The sequence below is a fragment of the Camelus ferus genome, chromosome 12 (assembly GCF_009834535.1).
Source record: "Camelus ferus isolate YT-003-E chromosome 12, BCGSAC_Cfer_1.0, whole genome shotgun sequence".
NCBI classification, from domain to species: Eukaryota; Metazoa; Chordata; class Mammalia; order Artiodactyla; family Camelidae; genus Camelus; species Camelus ferus.
Window position 1 is genome coordinate 22,460,029 of NC_045707.1, and position 21,734 is coordinate 22,481,762.

Consider the following 21,734-nt stretch of genomic DNA (forward strand, 5'->3'; position numbering starts at 1 on the left):
ACCCTTTTTCTCTTCCTGGGCCTGGGAGGGAAAGGTGAGTGAATGTGCCCTTTTTTCGGAAGAACTGAGGCCCATGAAGGGAACCTCCCCCAGAGGCCGTGGACCAGAAGCTCCAACAGGCAAGAAGCCCTGAGCAGAGAGGGTCGCCTCTCCATCCCGGACCCCCCAAGCGGCGGTCCTCAGTCTCCCCCAGCAGAATCAGCACCACCAGGCACTGATAAACACGCACGGTCTCAGGCCCCAGCTCAGAGTGACTGCAGCAGAAAGAGCGGTGGATTCACACGTCCCCCAGGGAACTGTCTGCAGCCAGAGTCGCAGAACCACCGCGTGAGAATGCCCGCATGACTGACCGTGCGCCTCACGGTCCGTGCAGAGCAGTTGCATGAGAATGCTCCTTCTCAGCAGCTGCTTCCTGCCTTCCTTGTCATGGAAGAAAATGGGTGCTTGATGGTGTAGCCTCACCCTCAGGTGAGTCAGCGACCACTGAGTGTGAGTCGCCCTTCCCCCACATGACTGCGAACATGACCGAGCCGGGCACGTGGACCTCACGGCGACTCGGGACTCGCGGGGCTGTGCTGGCCAACACCACTGTCACTACCAGACATGACCATCTGGATTAACATTTAAAATGCACAAAATGTTAAATTCCACTCCTCGGCCGCACTGGGCCGCACCGTGAGCGCTCACCCATCACCTGTGGCTGTGGCTGTGACAGGGGCCACGCAGAAATAAACCAGCCTCGCCCCAACAGAACGTGCCAGCGGATGGCACCTATGTCCCTGACGGGTCAGACCGTCCAGGAAGACATTTCCAGGGTGTGTCAGATTGAGAACTAGGCCCCATAAATCTTGGCTGACAGCACTGAGAATTTAGGGATTAGAAAGGAAAAAACAGTACAGGATAACGTAGCGACGCTGGTAGCGACGCTGAAAACAATAGTTCACATGATGCAGTAAAAGTTTATAACTGTTTCAGAGTTAAAGCCTTAAAAAAGATCACAGCCTTCCTCGCTCAACAAGTCACGTACAGCAGAAAAACAATCAGAACAAGAGAGAAGGGTTTACATGAAGGGTGAAATCGAAGTGCTGCATAAACAGAAGGAGAGACTCTGTATTTACCAATCACGTGTGTCACACAGCCATGACCTGCCGCCTTAACTTCCACGTTATAAGCTCTGTGTGTCTCAGGCTTGAATGCTCCCTCCTGTTGCTGGCCAGCCGAATTCCAGGGCTTCGGCCTTGGCTGCATGTCCTCACTGCTGGTATGAAGGCAGGGGGTCGGGTGGGGGGAACCTCAGCGAGATCAAATGAAGTCATCCTTTCTTCTCCAGTAGCTCTCAGTGCATGACACCATTAATCCGCCCTTGAAAATGTTATTTACAACCAGGGAGTCTTGTAAGACACCCACATTTCGGAGACTTGCTATGTCCTATACAGGCAGCCTTTAACCTCCCAATTTTAACTGGCCTCTTGCACACTAACGTGTTCTCCTGGTGGTAACAGTTAAAGCCACATCTGTTTCCTGAAGACTATTTGTTCACATGGATTTCTGTGAGGCCAGAGGCTATATGACAGTGCCCTCTCACCTCACGAACACATGAAATAAAACTATGCTTTTGCAGATGTCTGGCTTGTACAAGAGTTTAACACTGATCACTTAGATGAACAAAGGCCACACCAACTCTGTAACACGATCCCACTTCTAGGTGATCACAGTTACCAGTAACTCTGCTCATTGATTTATACAGATTTTTGATAAATCCTGCCAAACTGAATTTCAATTAAACTCAACAAATATTTACAGTGCACCTACACGCAAGTACCACGAGCTGAGTCAACAGCTTATCACACGTACGTGTAAGCACCCACATGACAGGGGTTTCCCATCATTTTCTATCAGATGAAGCACAACTGCAATCACATTCACTATGAAGATCACACACCTGTATCAGCACAACAGTGAGGTGCCCACAGTGCCCAGGACATGCAGGGGACACTGAGCGCTTATTAAGTGCGAGACACTCAGCTCTCACGTGCACTGACACTTTTGATTCTCCTAACAACCTTGCGACGTGGATATATTTATAAAAAAGAAAAGGCAGCACAGAAACGGTCAGTCATCTTACAGTTAGAAACCCAAGAAGACAGAAAGGAGAAAGATGGATGCCAGGGCAGTGGGGGGAACGGGAGTCAGTGCTTAGTGGGTAAGATGGAAAGAGTTATGGAGACGGACGGTGGGGATGGCAGTCCAGCACTATGAATATATTCAATAGCACTCAACTGTACCCTTGAAACAAATTACAATAATAAATTTTATGGTATGTCTGTTTTACCACAATAAAAGAACTGGAAAACAAAATAGGAACCCAAGAGACAGAGGAATAATTTTGTGGTATTGTGTTTATATTAAGAAATATATACTTGGTCTTTGTCCAGTTCTTGGCACATAGCTCCTAAAATCCTTAGAATTTCCTAAGTGGTAAGAGCAGAAGGTATCTTTTGTTGTTCAAAACAAGCCCCTTTCAACCACACCTGAATTTATGTTAATGGTTGATGAGGGACTTGTGGAAGGCACCTAAGGACGGACGGGTACCCCCTGATGATAGGGTAAAACCCTCAATCCCACTCCTCTCCCCACCCAGGAGAAGAAGGGGCCTGGAAGCCATCACAAAGGGCCACTGATGTGATTCATCATGCCTATGTAATGAAGCCTCTGTAAAAACCCAAAAGGACGGGGTTCAGAGAGCTTCTGTGCTGGGGAGCACGTGAGAGACAGACCCTAGTTCCACGGGGACAGAAGTCCTGCACTTGGGACCCTCCGGACCTCGCCACATGCACCGCTCCATCTGGTTGTTCGTCTCCATCCTTTACTGTCTCCTTTGTAACAAACTGGTGAACATAAGTCAACGCTTCTCTGAGTCCTGTGAACCTCTCCAGCAAGCACAGTAATCCAACCAGAGGAAGAAGGGACCTGGGGAACCTGTGATTTTATAAGCTGGTGGGTCAGAAGCACGGGTGATAAGCGGAGTTGGGGCCATCCCGTGGGAGACCATGGATCTGATGCAGTCTCCAGGTACAAGGGTCAGGCCTGAGTGGAACTCTGCAGGACACACAGAACTGCTTGGTGTGAGGACGCTGCCAGACACTGGGTGATGAGAAGTGTGGGAAGTCAGGCATTAAATGCTAAGAGGAAACACAGAAGGAAAGCTTTCCCTCCTACAGAGGCACAAGCGAAAGCAGACAGGAGGGGAGAGGAAGGGGACTCGGTGCGGCAGGGACGGCTCTCCTCCGGACAGAGGCGACAAGTTCCAGTACACACCGAAGTCCTACTGCTCAGTGTCAGTCACACAGTGAAAACCTACCTACCTGAGGGGAGAGAAACTTCTCCATGCATTTGGCTATCAAATCCTTCTCCAGGATGGAGTGGACGGACAGTCTGTCCCTAGGATTCCTTTTAAACAACTGACAGAGCCAACTGCGGAGGTCGTGGGAATGATGCAGAGACACAGGCGGGGAAGACCTGGAAATTACCTTCAGCACCAGGTTCTTCATGCTGCCAGCTTCCAGCTAAACCCCAGAAAACAAACGAACACGCATGAAAACACCGGTATCGAAAATGGGAGCAACAACAACAAGAAACAGTTCCTTTCCTATCGATAAAGAACAGAAACACAGTCCTCTTCCCAGAATTTCAACCAGCATACGTTCCCAGAGCAAGGTTCACTTGGCTTCTTATAATAACATTCCAAAGGGGAATACAAGCCTCATCAATGGGAACACATACTTTAGGATTAAACACAATGTAAATTCTAATTAAAGTGGGGGTGGGGTGGGGTGGGGTGGTTTAAAATCTAAAGATTTCATTTTGAAAGAACAATTGAGCTGTTGACAACTCAGCTAAAACAGTATACAACAGCTGTACACTGTCAATGTATTCTTAATATACACATTAAGAAAACAAAATATGCTATAAATTAGGCACTGGTGATTACAGCAAGTATAAAAGAGTTCTGTTAAATGCTGAATTCTCCTAGCAGTTAAAATATATTGATTTTTCAAACATAGAGATACTACAGGTACTTTTTCACGTAATTTAAGAAATACTAGAGAAACTCTCACTTACCGCGTGTTTAAGTGTGCACATCTCGTAAAGGACGCAGCCCAGAGCCCAGGCATCACTAGAAAAGAGAATAACAAGAGACCTTCCCTCAGCATCAGAATTTACATAAAATGTTTTTCATTTAAAGGAAACAAAACCATCATGAAAATGCTCTGCAAAAATATGTGTTCCATAAAACATGTCCTTTCCAACTTGAAATGTCAACCATAACCAAATGACAATAGCAGTTATCCAGATTAGAAAAGTTTCCCAGGTAATGATTTTTAAAAGTTTCTTTCAAGAAATCTAATATTTAAAATGAATCACTATACTGAACACCAGAAACTAACACTGTAAATTAACTACACGTTAATAAAATTTTTTAATTTTTAAAAATTAAAAAAATTAATATCTGTAAAAGAACAAAATTAGTACATTTTGCAGATGTTTCATTTAATTTTGCAAAAATCAAACTGTTTTATTCAACTATTTGCAAAATGCCACGATTCTTAAAATAGCATAAAATAGTATAAAAGGAAAATACTGCTTTAGTGAAGAAGAAAAATTAATTTACCAAAATTAAATCCAAAACAACCTGAGACTATTAACTGAAATACTGTGCAAGGGTAAATACATTCATTTTCTCCTAATTTAAAGGCTTCTTTACACTATTTACTTTATCCATGGTCTCCTCCTCTCTTGTATCTTAAATTAACAGGTATGTTTATAATTTAAAAAGAACTACTTCTATGTTTAAAAGGAAAAAAAAAACCCTCACTCTCACAATTCAGAGCAACAGTGGTCCTTAAAGGTCAAAAAAAGTAAGAAACACTGCTCCTGGAAGTTGAACCCACTGGAAAAGAGGATAAGCCCATTATTAAAATCCTAAAGTTATCTTTAGCCAAACTCTCACAAAAATCTACAAATATAAACCTTTAACCCCAAAATCTGTTTAATTTTAAGATACAACTGGGAAAAAATGTAAACGTAATTAAGCCTTTTATTAACGTGCACATGTTACAAACTAAAAGCTATAAACAGAAACACTGAACTAATGATCTTATTAGTAAAACACTTTAAAATACATTTGGAAAAATAAGAATTTCAAACTATAATGGATGATGCTCATCCACTACATTTCTAAGCATTTTCCCCCCAAAATAAACTTTCTGTAAAATTGTCCGAGGGATGATTAAATCCATCCCAAATTTAAAGACTAATATTTTCACAGCTGACTCATCCACACGACACAGAAACAGCATTAAATGTAAAATTATTTTAGCAAAGAAAATACTACTACCCTTTAGAATATCCACTACTAATACACTCCAGGGACTGGACTGATCATTGCAATTTAAACTGATGGTAAATACACTGCTCAGGTGACGGTCTCAGCCTCTACTGCCCAGGTCGGAGACGCAGCTCCCTCCCTTCTCAAAACAGGGGCCCGGACAGCCAGAGCAGCGACCACGAGGACAGGACTGCGGCCAGCTCCCACTGCCCTCAATTAAGCTTCTGTGGGTGCTTTCAAAGGTAAGACCACTTTTCTTGGCTGGGATTTTAAAATCAGTGTGCATGAGAGAAAATAAAGGGCAACTGGAGCTCAGTGGCTGAGCTCCTCTTCCCGACACACACAGCACAGTGTCTGCCCGGGGTCTCCCACACCACGGCGAGCAGGGATCCGGGCCTGGGGGCCGGATGCCTGGGACCCTGCAATTACTTTCCCTCCCTCTGAGTTTGTCTCCTCGTAAGGAAAGGAGGAATGATTAATACCTACAACTCACAAAGTTACTGTGAACACAAAAAGAGTTAATACACAGAAAGCATTTTAAACAGTGTTCAGTCAATACTAACTACTATAATTCAACAGGAGGTGACTATTACAAAGTGAGAGACATAGAAAGCAATCTATGTCTCATTGTAATTTAAATAATAATTCTTTCTATAGTTCCTTCAGTAAGATAGTGAAATAGCTTCTTCACAATTTCCCTCATATACAGAAAAAGTGTATCTGTATATATGTATGTTTACACATGTGAAATACTGATTTTAGAATAATATTCTGAAAGTTAATAAATACAGTGTAACAGAGAAAGACTTGAAATACATCAAGTAATGAGTATCATTTTAAGTATCTGTTATTATCATAAGGTTTGTTTTCACAGATTTCAGGTGACAAGTAGTACGGGGTCCCTACACAAATTCGAGCCAGCTGCCCAGTGCTGCAACAGAAAGAGAGACAGTGGAGAAGCCTGAGACACTTAAAGATGTCATAAATTACCACAAGTTCATAAGCATGGATTAAAATCTCACTGAAGACATTATCCCAAACCGAAGTTTAAAACTGACATCAACTATTAAGAACTCTAGCCATTCCAAAGTCTCCACGTTGTACTGCCCCATCTTTGGTTAAAAATATGTTCTGTAAACGAGACAGAAAAAAACCCAGAAATACTGCTGCAGGCCAGTTCTGAGCTGATGACTTCTGGCATAAAAATGAATCCGGTTAAAAAGTGAAACCGCGGTAACTGGATCTCCACATGCTAAAGAACGAATGTAGACCCCTATCACACACCATATGCAAAAATTAACTCCACATCCATTCCAGACCTAAATACAAGAACTGTAAAACTCCTGCCTTCATGCCACTGGGTTACATGCTGACTTCTTACATATGACACCAAAAGCACAAGCAAAAACAAGAAAACATAGATAAGCTGGATTTCATCAAAATCAAAAACTTTTGTGCAAAGGACATCAAGAAAGTGAATATATAACCCACAGAATTCAGGAAATATTTGCACACCATGTATCTGACAGACAATTTGTATCTAGAATAAAGACCTCTTGTAACTCAGTAACCACCAGATAGGCTGTTTTACAGCAGGCAGTCAGCAACCATGTGACCCCGCTTACACAGAGCGTCCAGGAGAGGCACATCCACAGACAGAAAGTGCGCTCCCGGCTTCTGGGTGCCATCATCCAACAGCACAGCCAGGAGCTCCTGGGCAACGTGAACTGACCCCGCTGTCAGCAGGAGGTGTGAGTCAAGCAGGTGCTCACAGCCACCGGCGGCCAAGGCGGGGCTGAGTGGAAGGCGCTAAAATGGTCTGAGATGAGAGTTGGCGGCAGAGGTTGGGAGACAGCATATTCATTTCTTCCTCTTCTTCCCACTGCTCTTCCTGGGCTCTCCAGGTACAGAAGAAGGGGCGTCCAGAGGAAGGAAGAGACGCACGGCCTTGACACCAGGAGACAACGCCCCTGCACCCAAACTCTGGGGACTGAGAGCCCCAGCCAGGCAGCAGTGAAAGAAATCCTGATGCAAAGATGAGCAAGCCGTGGGGACATCCACTACCATCCCTACCCCCCAGCAAAATCCAATACACATGAAGAAATCGAATACAAAGAAAAACAACCAACAAAATAATCAGAACAAAAAGTCACTCCAGAATTAATTTTATACAACAAAAACTTTGAAGTAAATATATTTAGATAATAGCAAAGAAATCACTGAAGAAATCAATATGCATTTGAGAATAACAAGACATTATGAAACAGAAACCAATTATAGTAAGAACAGATAGACGTGAAAAGCCATTTAGGCATCTTGGAGAGACAGACACAGTCGTTACAATAGAAAGGGAAAGAGATGAGATAAGCACTAGTTTACACAAAATCAGAAAGGGGCTTAGTTAGTTAACTGGAAGGAGGCTGAAAAATTCATCTTGAATACAACTGAGAGAAACAGAGGTAAAATGTGAAAGAACAAGTAAGATACCTGAAGGGACAGATTAAGAGGCTCCAACACCTCTCTAGAAAAAAACCCAGGAGATGACCGTGAAAGTAGCCACTGAGGAATACTGCCTGAAAAAATACAGCTAAACATTGTCTAGAACATCTAAAGGAAATACACATTCTCAAAATAGCACAGAATGGGAGGGTACAGCTCAGTGGCAGAGTCCATGCTTAGCATGCATGACGTCATGGGTTCAATCCCCAGTATCTCCGTTAAATAAAAAGTAAATAAATAAACTTAATTACCTCCACTTCCCTCCCCCACAAAAGTACACAGCACAATGGATAAAAGCGGAGCCTCACTGATGCACAAGTTTCTGAGAAATTTCAGAATGGGGACAGAGAGGATATCCCACAGTCAGCCAGAGACAAGAAACAAGGGCAAGAAGCCGTAAATTCCTACACAGTAATGTGAGAAGTTGAAAGACAAATGAGCAACATCTTCAAAATTCTGTAGGAAAACAATTGCCAGCTTGGAAGTTTATATCCAAATTATCACTAAGATAAGAAAAAATGTCATCTCCAAATACACAACTCTCAAAAAAATTACACCTTCCACACAATCGTTTGTTTGGATTTTTCCATCCTAATGAGAGAGGAAGCCAAGAAAGAGGAGGCTGCCTGTGAGGAGGATTCCTGGGTTATAGGGAAGGGAGCAGTGACGGGGAGACAGTCTGATCCAGACGCCATCCAGCCCACACAGTCCGGCCCAAGACAATGCCCACGTCCACGACCGCCTAGAAGGCATCAGTGACAGAATCAACATGCCTGTGATTCTATGTCTCAGTGAAGAATTTTTATGTCATGTACATGCTTCAGGGCCAAACATCTGTACAAACCCGTCCAAAATCTTGGGGGGGAAAATCAGATCCGTCATTTTTTTTAATTTACCTTTCACAGTAAGTAGTCTTTCCTTGATCATTAAAAGGACTCAGGAATATTTGGGACAAAGAGAATTAAATCCTTAAAATAATTAGGCTGCAATTTTTAATTCCACGGTAATTAATGTGAATAACATTAAGTAGATATTCAGGCCAACTGACGTACATACTGCGTGCAGTGCCCGTGCTAAGTCTGAACAGAGAACGCTGCTACTGAAGGATCCCTACAAGTCAGAATGCACAGGGAAAGAAGTTTCCCGAGAAGAGTGGAAAATGGAAATACTCCATGTCGTAGGAGAGTATGACGATGAGGGACTGTCCTTTGTTGTTAAGTGTAACTTTTCTATATAAGTAGAAACCACGAGAGGAAGACGTCAGTCTGGAAATTTGGGCGACATCTCTGGCTTTTCCCTCTCCTCTCATTCATCACATATAAACACACCCTCGGGAGCTGGCCACTTGAACATAAAAAGGCTGAATAGCCACCTCACTCCTAACACCACAACAATTCCAAGTAGATGGCATTTTTAAGTATGCAAAAATTAAACTGTAAAATGAAGGAAGAAAACACAGGGCAATTGTCTATACTCTTTGGTTGAAGCAGGACTTTCAAAACATGATACGAAACCCACAAGTCACAAGAAAAGGTGACTATATACATTTTAAAACAGCTGGATGGCAAAACATATAATTAAGCTTAATGATTATCTGAGAAAATACCTGCAACAAAACTGATAGATTATTAGTTCTCTAAGACACAACAGTTCTTCAAAATCACTGAGAAAAACACCGGCAGCCAGAGTAAGAGGTGGACAAAAGATGGGCAAGGTAAGTGATGGAGGAAGTGGAAGCTGATAACACATAAACCACACACGACTCTCCCCCAAATCAAAAAAAAGCAATTAAAACAAGGTACCATGGTAACCTGACAAAACTGAAGTTATAAACTGGTCAGTGTGAGGAAGCCAGTCTCTGCACACCCTGCTTGTGAGAAAGCTGATTACAGTTACTTGGCAAAGAATGTAAAAATTTTATCCTCACCTACCATTTGAAAGAGTAGCTGCAATTTCAAATTTATCCTGCAGAGAAAGTGTCACGAACACGAACGGAGATGCACAGGGATGTTTACCCCAGCACTGCTCGTCCATCTAAACCTGCACACCTAAATATCCATCCAGAGTCCTGGTCAGAGGTCACCGTTGGCATCACTGGAATACTGTGCAGCCGCCGGGGAGAACAAAGGACCTCGCCGTGCATACACAGCAAAGGGAAAGAAAGGCCCGGAACAGCACGCATAGCGCACTCCTTTTTTAAAGTATGTTCATGTCCACCACACATGGACTGTCTCGGTGACTGTCTATGACTGTGTGGCATGTGTAGGGGACACACAGGACAGCGACCAATCTCTAACAGTGTCTTCCTCAGGGAAGTGGATTTTCAGAAGAATGAAAGTGACAAGCTTTACTTTTTACTCTTCTCGCTCTACTAATTTTTTAAGGAACAAATACTACATTACAGTAACCTAAAAATAATTTTTAAATTAATTAAAAGAAAACAAAACCCTGAGTTCAGTTTGGTAGGTATTTACTGAGGAGTACACAAATGTTGAACTTCCTTTCCATATTCCTATAAGGCATTTTAAGTAGAAGAATGAAACACAGTTCTCTGCCTCTGAGCTCACGCGGTGGTAGGAATATACTTTTAGACAAATACCTACCAGGAAATGCACCCGTCCTCTAACAGCACGTGCACTGAGAGAGCAATGAATTCCACCAGGGAGGGGTCAGGAAAAGGGCAAAAAGAGAACGACGATCACACTCAGGTGTGTCTCACTGCAGGCAGTCTACCCGCAATAACATGTATGACCGAAACACTGCACTGTATGCCAGAAACTGACACAACATTGTACACCGACTATACTTCAATGAAAATACTTTTTTAAAATAGAGCAAGGCATGTACTGGACCCCATTTGTGACTGTGTCTCGGTGTACTCACTTACACGTGCAGTACGAACAAGGAAGTCTGGGAGGACCCCAAACCAAAATCAGTGGGAGAAGATGACTTTCCACCCCCGAACCTCTGAATAATTTTACAATTTAAGTCTCCAAAAAGAAACATCTTATAAAAAAAGAAAATCTTATAAAAAGAAAGTCTTATAAACTTTGGGGTTAGATAGAAGCAGGTTCAAACACCAACTGTGACTTGGGGCAAGCTACTTCACCTTGGATTTCTTATCTGTTATGTAGAGAAAACCACAGTCTGCTAATTCAGGGGGGTTACAGAATTAAATGGGACAACAAGTTCGCCACTCCCAGCACAGCACTCCCTCCCTTCCCCTATGTAGAAGCACGGAAGCAAAATTAAGAGTCGGTGGTAATGAGAAACACAACAGGAATTCAGAGAAGAAAAAGATCACAGAAGATCAGAGGACCTACGAGAAATGTAAAGAAAAGGCGAAGACCTGAGCTGAGCTTAAAAAAAAAAAAGCAGGGTATTAGTAACAGAGAGTTGGGCTTGGCAGGAGGTATTACCACAATAAAATAAATAATGAGAACACACACACACACAGGAAGAACAAGAGGGGTAAACGTGCCCCAGCGCCGACCACAAAGTGCATGCACAATCAACATCCTTCACATCGATGAAAAAGGTGCAAGTTAGGGAACAGAAAACAACCAGGCTGTGTAGGTGAATGGGCACATATTTTAGAGATCCCTGAAATCAAAACAGAGATTAGATCTTATGCAGTTGCCAGTGTGCGGCTTCCAGGGCTGGAGTTACCTGGCAAAGCCACATTTCAGGAAGATACGGTCCAGCGGCAGTGGCCAGACTGACAGGGTACAGAGTAATCAATCACTTACAAAGAATAATTAAGTCACCTACTTAAATATGTATTTACACATGTACATACACACCAGGACACAACATCTGTTACACACGTAACAATATTATCACAGACGGGGCGTGAGATGGGAACTGAACCAAGGAGGGCAGTAACTAGAACAGAAGCGTGACTACGACACCGGAATACACCACCAAATGACCACGCCTAGTCCTCACAGCTAGCACTTGTAGCTACAATAAACACGTATATAAACAAACGCTGAATTACTTCTCAACAACCCCTATATGCTGACTCAACTAATCCTCTTGAAACAAAATGCCTTTCTGGGTGTTAATTTGTCTAAACAGGTCCCCGCCTTCACAGGAGTCCATCACCATGTAAAGAGAGCCGTTTTCTACAAGACAGAAACATTACATTCGTTTTTTTAAAAGGCAGCTCAGTAACAAATGTACGCTACCATACATGAAACAGATAAACCACAAGAACTTACTGTACAGCACAGGGAACTACATTCAACATCATGTAATAAACTGTAATGGAAAAAAATTTTTAAAAGATTGTAAAAATGTAACTTTAACTGATCACTTTGCTGTACACCTGAAACTAACCCAATAGTGTAAATCAACTCTACTTCAATTTAAAACAGGAAAAAATAAGTAAGTAAAATGTACATCAAAAGTATAGCTTTATTAAAGGTACCCAAACATTTACTAAAAAGCAGCAGTTAATTGTGTCCCGTTAAACCAAAAACAGAACCACAGTCAAAAGAATGAAAGGGCAGAGTCAAGGAACACTGGTCACACAGACCGAGCAGTAACTCAGGTTAACAAACGATGCCGTCATGAAAGATTTTTCTACCAAGAACACAGCATCCAGTTGGACAGCAGTGTCCACACTGACACAGACATGTCTGGAATACAGACAAAATGCAGACAGACAGACTCGATTTTGTTTAATAGATATATTTCCTTAAAGGTCATCTACAAGAATCCTGTTTTTCCACCCATCTGTCAGAGATGGGTGATCCTGGCTGCCAGCTGGCTGACCATGACTGTGCAGCTTTGCGGCATCCACTCAATGACCTGTTCAACAAACACAGTGAGAGACGCTGCACTGAGCTCTGAGGACGCGGCAGTGCAGGGGTGTCCCTGCGGTCCAGGGGCGCTCTGCCTTTCCTCCCGCTGAGCACTGTCTGTCACCTGACAGCCGCCCCCCAATCTTGACGCCTAGGTCCACAGGAGAAAGGGCTTCCTGATCTTCCCGCGGCAGATGGGACTAGAAGGGCACTGCTAACCCTTGTCCCCACCCTTGCTCTCACGCAGAATGAGACGGCACTACCCGCCCCCACCCCGTAAGGAAGAGGGGCCAGCCCCACTGTTAGAACTCAGAGAACAGCCGCCCAGTGCTCACCGCTCCTACTGCCGTGTGCTGACGGCCTGACGCCCAGCAGGACTCACGTCCTGCGTCTGGTGCTGGTCTCGTTGCCCGCAGTGTCACAGGCACCTCAGACATACTTCTTCTGATGTGCCAGGGGCTGGGAACCTGTGTGACTGAGCTAATTAAAAATCCGGAAACTCTTTGTAACTGACATAAAAAGGTGATCCAAATACACACATGAGAAATCACTATGTGAAAAACACAAAAACCAGCAAACTGTACAACCCACTACTTATAACACAGACACAGGATGCTGCCATAAGAAACAAGACAAAAAGTTATGTGCAGTGTGCTGTTGCTTCTGTGTGCTTATTAGTGCTTTGAGAATTTCTGGAAGGAAACACAGACAGCGTAAACAGGGGTGACCTCCAGGAGAGAAAAACAGGTGGCCCACGGGCAGAAATAGAAAGCTAACATTTTACTGTCATTTAACCTTTGGATTCTGTACCTTATGCATGTATTAAAGACCAAATAAAACTATCAGAAGATCTTTTTTAAAGATGAGTGTGTGTGTCTGTGTGAGAGACACAGAGACAGAGACAGGGAGACAGAGAAGGTTAAACAGGACCTGAGAAAGGGACAGGGAAGTGATCCTGATGTAAAATGAGCTCTGCAATGATTTCCCATGCCTAAAGAAAGCATTTGTCAGTTCTGTGGGGATAAATACTAGTCAAAATGTAAGGTTAACAGGAAGGTCTTTTCTTTGTGAGGGAAGTACTCATCTGCCTCGCGTTCCTTCAATCATTCAAATAGCTGAGGGCCAATTACATCCCAGGCGCTATGCGTGAGAGGCTAAGGGACATCAGAATATAAGACACCACCCCTGTCCCCAATGGGCTCACAAGGTATTGAGGAAACACCCTCCAAAAAAAACCAAAACAACTGCCACCTAGATACTGCTTGAAACTGAAGCAAAAAGCCTGCCAGGCAAGTGACGACGCCTCAGTGCCTGTTAGAAAATGACTGAGAGGTTAACAGAGGACAGGAGCCGTGGCCGTGTAGCAGAGCACGCACGGCCGGCTGGCTAACCCTGCAACCCTGACACTTTTCTCCTTTTGCCACCTCTCACTTTAAAAGCCGAAAAAACCCCAGATGAGGAGAGATAAAGGAAATTCAAGGTCCTGGGAAGGACCAGACGGTGAACACCGTACTCCCTCACATGAGGTATGAAGCCTCATTGCACTGTCATCATAAAGCAAGCAAGCACACTGAGCAGTTTACAACACAGGCTGTTAACTCATCATGTACTTTTTAAAGTTCGCTCTACTTTAATAGATACCAAGTTTATTCGGGAATAGAGATACCTTAACTCAAATTCAGACGCTGAAACTGGTGATGTGACCCTGAAACACTCAAACTGTCTTCTACTTTCAATCTAGTTATCTTTCAGCTTTGTAATTAACAGGGATTTATGACAATCATGGGGGTGACTTCAGCAGGACTTCAATAAACCACCCCGACCTGCTTTTAGAGAAGCCGTCTCACCTTAGTTCCCGCATTACCAGATATGATGGCATGTGATTTCAAAACAGCAATGCTTCGTAATACTTAAGAACCGAGAAGACTCTCCACATACCTCAGTGTTGTAATAACGAAGTACACGGAACAACACTGACCAGCAGCATACCTTCTAAAGACCAGGATGTTTTCTCAGTGGCAGTGGTGGTAGCACGTAAAAGGAGTTTGGGTTAAAAGTTGTAAACGACTTGGGGGGAGGGTATGGCTCCAGTGGTGGAGCACATGCTCAGCATGCACGAGGTCTTGGGTTCAATCCCCAGTGCCTCCATTAAAAAAAAAATTAAGTAAGTACTTCTAATTAACTTACCACCCCCCCCCCGGAAAAAAAGAAAAAAAAAACCTAAACGTTGTAAATGACTGTTCTTGCTTTGTCCAAATTCTTGCACTCACCACGCTGGCTCATTTTAAGCAACCCTAGTGAGTGAGCCAGCGTGAAGCCACACAGGGACAGTGTGCTGCCAGTGTTACTCAAGAATCAGCTGACACTCACACGCAGATATGGAACCAGAAATGATCTACTTTTCTTCCTGAGACTAACTCACAAAATGATTCCTTGAAAGGGAAGTACACAACAGTTGTCAAATGGCTTAGGAGATCTTTTGAGCCCTCCTGCCAAACCGATCTGACCTCGAAGGACACTCCGAACTGGACGATGTCTGGATGCTTCACGTTCGCCAGCACTGCAACCTCCACTCGATTCTTCCCTTTCCTTATTGGGCATCTGACACAGGAGGGAAGAGGAGACAGTCAATGGAACCATCTACACGCAACCTGAAGTCCATTAAAAAGAGAGTGGTTAAAAATAAAGCTACCAATAAAGAGAGTCCAAATAGTAAGAAGCTGAAAAGAATGAGTTGAATCCACAAGACATTTTAAGGTGTTCAAACTAGATTCAGTTTCAGAACAGTAGCTGCTGCATCTTTTTTAAACACAAACATAGCACACATAGAAAAAAATCCGAGAGGATTTACAAACTGTTCTGAAACGCTGGTTCTCTCTGCAATCAGTCTTTCACTTCAGGTTATGTATTGCCATATATTTTTCTGAGAGTCTCTAACAATGAGCCCTTTTGTAACCAGGTTTCTACTTGAAGAACCAAAGGGAAAACATACTTACCCTTGAGATGTTAATTTCATTGATAACATACTGCCTGCCATCTTCTGTGGATTTAACAAGAATGGCTTTTCCGAATGAGCCTTCTCCAAACTTCTGTCCTCTGACATATCTCTCCATGGTTCTTCTAAGGCATCTTAACGATGTGCTAGACATCACAAAGGAAAAAAAGAGTAACAGTGAATAGTGATTAAAGCATGTCATCCGTAACAATTATAACAGTTAATTCAAATTCTAATTCCTTAGTGATTTGGTTTCTTAAAAAAAAGATACATAAAATCTTTACTGAAAGTTAAATAAGCTTTATTTCAATTTTACTCATTCAACCTAGAAATATGAAAAAGAGAAAAAAAGTGGCATTTCAATTTTATCAATTTTATAGGAATACTCTGGAAAGTCAAACATCATACATACCTCATGTACCTGGAGAAAGCAGCAAACCTTTTCCCACATGAACTAATTAGCCAGATTGCTTTATTATCTCCCCTAAGAATACAAGCTTAATAAGAGTATTTCCTAAAGTTATGTAACTAATCCCCTCTTACTAGACATTTCAAGTGTTTACAGTGCTTGCTATTATAAAAGGACTTCAGATGAAATTTTTGTACATTTTTATGCACTTATTATAAAGATTTCCTTAGGATAAACTCCCAGTTCAAAGAACAGGCACCTGCTAGCTTCCAACCGTACTGCTTACCTGTCTCACAGAAATGTTTTCTAACTAACATTCTGATCAGCAGTGAACAAAAAGTCCTGCTCCATGTACTCCTTTAACACTAGTTATTATTATTAAATCTTTGAGAGGCAATAAAGGGTAATAGTTAAAGCAATAAAACCTTTGAGTCAGGGAGCCTGGGTTTAAATCTTGGCTTTGACACTTATTTCTTACGTGACCTTGGACAGTCACTCCTTTCTAAGCGGCTCGGTCTGTTCACCTGTGTGATGTGGGCAACAACAGCACCAACTTCCAGAAGCACTAGAGGGCTGGTCAATGTCAGCACGGCGCTGAGCACAGCCCTGGTGCACAGGAGCCCTGTGTCACTGTCTGTTGTTACTGTTACTCACTGCCTTTGACAGGGGAAAGAGAGGCTCATTTTTATGTGAAGCTGTTTTGCTTACCAATGAATTTGAAAAATTCTTCTACATTTATATTTCTTCTCTGTTGAACTATTTATTCAGGTTTTTTGTCCATTCTCTACTGGGATGGTCTACTTTTTATTAGTTTGTAAAAAGGCTTCTTCTTTAATGAAAATGTTAGCCCTTTTCTCTCAAATTTTTTTGCTTATATGTCATTTGCCTTTCAATTTTATTTAAATATAAGTTTATTTTAATATGAACAATTTATTAATTTTTCACACACACACTGGAATATTACTCACCCACAAAAAGAATGAAATTTCGCTATCTGCAACAACATGGATAGATCTACAGAGAAAGACAAATGGCACATGACTTCACCTATCCGTGGAATCTGAAAAAGAAAACAAATGAAGAAACATAACAGAAGATAAACAGACTCAGAGACACAGAGAATAAACTGGTGGCTGCCAGAGGGGTGGTGTTGAGGGATGAACAAATTAGGTTAGGGAAATCAGGAGGTACAAACTTTCAGCTATACAATAAATAAGTCATGAGGATGTAACGTACAGCACAGGGAATACAGTCAACAGCACTGTAAGACCTCTGTGTGGTGACAGGTGGTAACTAGACTTGTCATGGTGATCACTTTGTAATGCATAAAAAAATCAAATCACTGTGTTGTGCACCTGGAACTAATACAGTAAGTCAGCTATCCTTCAATAAAACAATAAATAAAGTATAAATAAATGATGTGAAAACTACTGATGCACCTAACTTGCTCTTTTCTATTTCCATCCCATAGCAACCAGGCTTTCTATGTAGGATTCCCTTTTAAAAGGAGAAAAATGGGCTTGTCATGAAGACTGTATTAGATTTCTGAGAGTTTACCATACCTCTCATTGTAAATTAACAAATCCAGGTTCTGTTTTCATCCATTAACAGTAAGTTCAATTTTATTTGACCTCTGAAAAAATGATCCAGTCTCCTTAAATGATGAAATTCATATCCTGAGCCTGTGAGACAAACAGCCAGAACTCTGCCCATGGTAAAATCATGGGATAAAGACGCTTCATAGACACTTGTGGGAAAGAGCCTTCTTCTGCCTTCAAAAACTTTTCTCTTTCAAAATTTCTATAAAAAATGTCAAAGCTTTTATCAACTTTAAAAGAAACCAGAAATTAACTATTACAATAGCACTGAAGCATCACTAGTGAGTAAAAGAAGAAAAATCATTCCAAACATACTTTCAAGCCCACGCTTGGTCAAATGGCGTAATACAACAGCTATCTGGGTACCAGCCGGAAGTTAATGGTATCTCCAGGACAAAATACATTACCATGCTACTTGGAAAAAGTATAAACTCATCTGAGAAAACTAAATTTCATAAACCAAATTACATTAAGTAATAACCATATAATGTGATTATTATACAACCATCATTATTCTGATTATTATACAACCATCATTATTCTGTGATGTTTGCCAAGAAAGAAAAACAAAAGTAGTCCATTTGACCCTCCCTCCAAATTTAGCTGCCAATTCCTTTTGAGGGGCCACACTAACAAGACCAGAGGCTCTACACTGAGTTCTACCATCTACGCATTACTAGCAGTGTGTTCCATCGCCTCAGGGAAGTGGGCGAGGATCCACTGCCCTGGTAGGAAAGAAAGATGACCCTAATTGTCACCAAATAATGTCCAGTGCAGACACCTTTCTGAACAATGAAAGACCTGTGGCAGGTGAGTTTCAGAGCAACCAACAATCCCTCCTTTTCTGCAGAGTCTACACAAGACTAGTACAGGACACCAGAGGAAGAGAAAGGGAAAACATGAGAAGACGAATTACTTTCAGGGTTTCGCAGTATCTCTAACTAGGAAGGTACTTACTTCCTAGTCATGAGACTTCTCCACTGAATTACAATCTTAGATTTTTTGAACCAAATGAAATAAAAGGTAACAACAAAATGTACTAAAGGCTTACACATTCAAAATCATAACATGTAACTGAAGACACACGTGAATGCTGTTCTAAGTTCATTACTGTAGGAAATTCCAATTATAAATAAATATCCTTTCCACACTTCTGCTTCTAACATCAGGGGAAATCACTATACCAGCCTGCCAACATCTTAAGGTCTCTAACAATTTCCAAATGCATGAAAATTATACCTATGCAGAGTTATCCTCTGCGGCACTGTTTGAAATGGCAAAATTTAAATATCCATAAACAAGTCAAAGAGAAAAAAGCAACATTCACATTGATATAGATTCATTTCTAAGCATCAGAATAAAAAATGACATACTATTATTTCCATAATAAAAGGAAATAAATTCGTGTATATTTACACCTACCTTTACTTACGTGTGCACGCATGTATGTAACCGTTACACTTATACAAACACACGCAACTGCCTGTGTATGTGAGCAGTATCCCTGCAGGGACACACAACAAACTGGTAATACTGGCTGCCTTCAGGGAGGAGAACTGAGTGGTCAAGAAGATTTTTCAATCTTTTGTACCTTCTGAATTGTAAACAATATGAATGTATTACCTATTCAAAACAATAAAATTTAAATTTAAAAACAATAATAAACGCTGATAGAAAGAAGCAGGAAGGATGCTAGCTACATCAATTCCTTGGTTAAAATTCTTGAACAGTTCCCCATTTCCAAACTTCTAACCCTGACATTCAAAATTTTTCTATACAGTATCATCCAAGTATGTTAACTATGCTCCAGAAAAGAGGTCTCAGCCTCTAGTCAAGTTAGATACCCTTCCTCACATTTTACTAAGACTGTGCGTAAGCCACACATAAGCAATGTTTGACATAATAAAATTTTCTACACCACAGATGAAAAATGTCAGAGGATATGGATGAAAAACAGTAACCTCACCAATCTGGGATGTGAGCCTCCTCAGCTGTTTCAGCTATCGGATGGACAAGCAAGTTGTCCTGAAGGGAAACACTGGGAAAGAACAGATTTCAAAAAGTCCTTGTGGTACTGCCTGCAACTACAGTCCATACATACAGTTCTCCCCAAATAATAAACACCATTTGGGATTGTGGGAGAGGGTCAACTTACCTCCTCAGTGAGGAAAGTTCCTGCCTTATTTCTCATCATTTGAGAAAGCGAAAACAGGATTCCTATTAGACTTTTTTTCAAAATATTTGATTTTCTTCTGTTACGCCTTTTCCTCTCTGTCAGACTACTCAGACAACAACTAACAGCTTCCCTGGTGGAAAGTATCAAAGTGTAAATAAAGAGTTTATGTTCCCGAAATGGTGTCATGTCAAGACTCAGATTAGACGGTAGAAGGTTAGACAGAGTAAAATGTACCTGGAACACAATGTCAATGCATTATTAAAATGACCTCAAAAGAACTCCTGTGACCAAGTTCCATAATCTTTTCTAAACTTCTAATGGTGACTCTTGTGTAAAAACCTGTTTTCCCACAAAATAGGCTTCTTAGCTTTCACTGAGAACAATGGGCAATCTAAAACCAAACACATCTGAGAATCCTCTAATATTAATATTAGACAGACCTAAAGTAAAAACAAAGAACGACTCCTCCTTTGGCTTTCCTCCATCCTCTCTACAATTCTGCTGCATCACAAGAAAAGGCTATCATTAGCATATAGTGGGTATCACTTTTCATCCTTCGTAATTATTTCTGATGCAACTTACCACGGCAATAAAAAATTTCTTCTTGGGGGCGGATCTTACATTTAAGAATAAAAATTAGGCCTCTATAAAAAAAAGTTATGATGAACTCCAAAAGTAGAACTTTTCATGCCTTACTTATTGAAACTGTTTCAAATTATGGAAACTGGAATGTAGGATTACAAGCTAACCAGTTACCTGCTATTCATTTTCTAAATAAAACGTATATGCAATTTAAGATCGGAGACAATGCATAAGCAATGCAAACAACTTCTTATCAACAATAAAACTTGTAATGTTATTTTAATCTCATTATCGCTACAGCTTTTTAAAGAACGTCCAAGGGCTGCTCAGTAATACATATCATTCCTTAGAACCAACATTTTAATTTAATGAGACGCGTGCACTTAAGGTGAGGACCCCAGCAACCTCTGCGTAAGGAAGTCTAGGCAAGGTCCCCGAACTTGCTGAATGACTTCACTGTTCGGCACATCACCGCCTTCCCGGCGCACCCACCTCAGCGACCCAGGGCGTCGGCCGCGTAACGGCGGCGGTCGGGAAGCACTTTCGGGAAGCCGTTCCCCCCGGACTCAGCGAGGCAGGGGGCCCCTCCCGCGCTCTGAGAAGCTCATCCTGAAGCAGCCAGGTCCGCCACCCGGGACGCAGGGTCCTCGCGCCGACAGCAGCCCCAGCCAGCCCTGCGGCTGCGGTCCGCGCCGCCCGCCAACGCCCCGGGGGACCGGTCCGCGCCGCCCGACGAAACAAACCAGTTTCCGAGCCCCTGGCAACACAGCGTGGGGAGTGCCCGGGCGCCACCCCCAACTTCTCAGAGGCGGCGGCAGGCGGCCCAGCGGGGCTGGTGCACGAGGACTGGGCGCTACCTGCCGGCTCGTGCCCCCGCCTCGCCACGCCGTGGGGCGCTGTGTCCCGGGACACGCGGGGAAGCGCGCGGAGGTCCCAACTCTGCATTCCACAGCAGGAGCCCCAAATCTGCAGCCAGTGCAGAGCGCGGGACGTCCCGGTCGCGGGTGTGTGACGTCAGCGCGCGGAAGCCTGCACAGAGCGGGGGCGGCCGGGAAGGAGCGGCCGGGCGGGGCCGGGGCCGGGACGGGGACAGGGGCGGGGGCGGGGCTCTGCAGGTGCAGGAGGCTGCAGGGAGCGGCAGAGAAGAAAAGGAGCCTGCAGTCTGAAGCTGCAGGAGTGAGGCCCACCCAGGGGCCAGAACTCATAGATACAAGGCGAATTGGGGTAGAGGATGTGATAAATTTGCCCTGCACATAATGCACAGAGCAATGGACTTTT

The 21,734-nt window shown here is 42.7% G+C and overlaps 1 long non-coding RNA gene across 8 annotated transcripts in view; it reads right to left on the bottom strand.

The window, feature by feature from the left end:
• Positions 1–21,478, bottom strand: part of LOC102510771 — a 42,352-nt gene extending 20,874 nt beyond the window's left edge. For 3 of the 8 annotated variants that reach the window (XR_004324542.1, XR_004324549.1, XR_004324548.1), the window contains exons 1-6: positions 20,949–21,478; positions 17,069–17,160; positions 15,693–15,837; positions 15,204–15,297; positions 4,123–4,177; positions 3,531–3,566 (exon numbers count right to left, since the gene is read on the bottom strand). This is a non-coding gene — a long non-coding RNA (uncharacterized LOC102510771). Of the gene's footprint in view, positions 1–3,365; positions 3,567–4,122; positions 4,178–15,203; positions 15,298–15,692; positions 15,838–17,068; positions 17,161–17,662; positions 19,641–20,948 lie in introns of those variants that run through there. The other 5 variants (XR_004324547.1, XR_004324544.1, XR_004324543.1 and 2 more) reach the window with 5 other exon arrangements.
• Between the last annotated feature and the right edge of the window lie 256 nt (positions 21,479–21,734).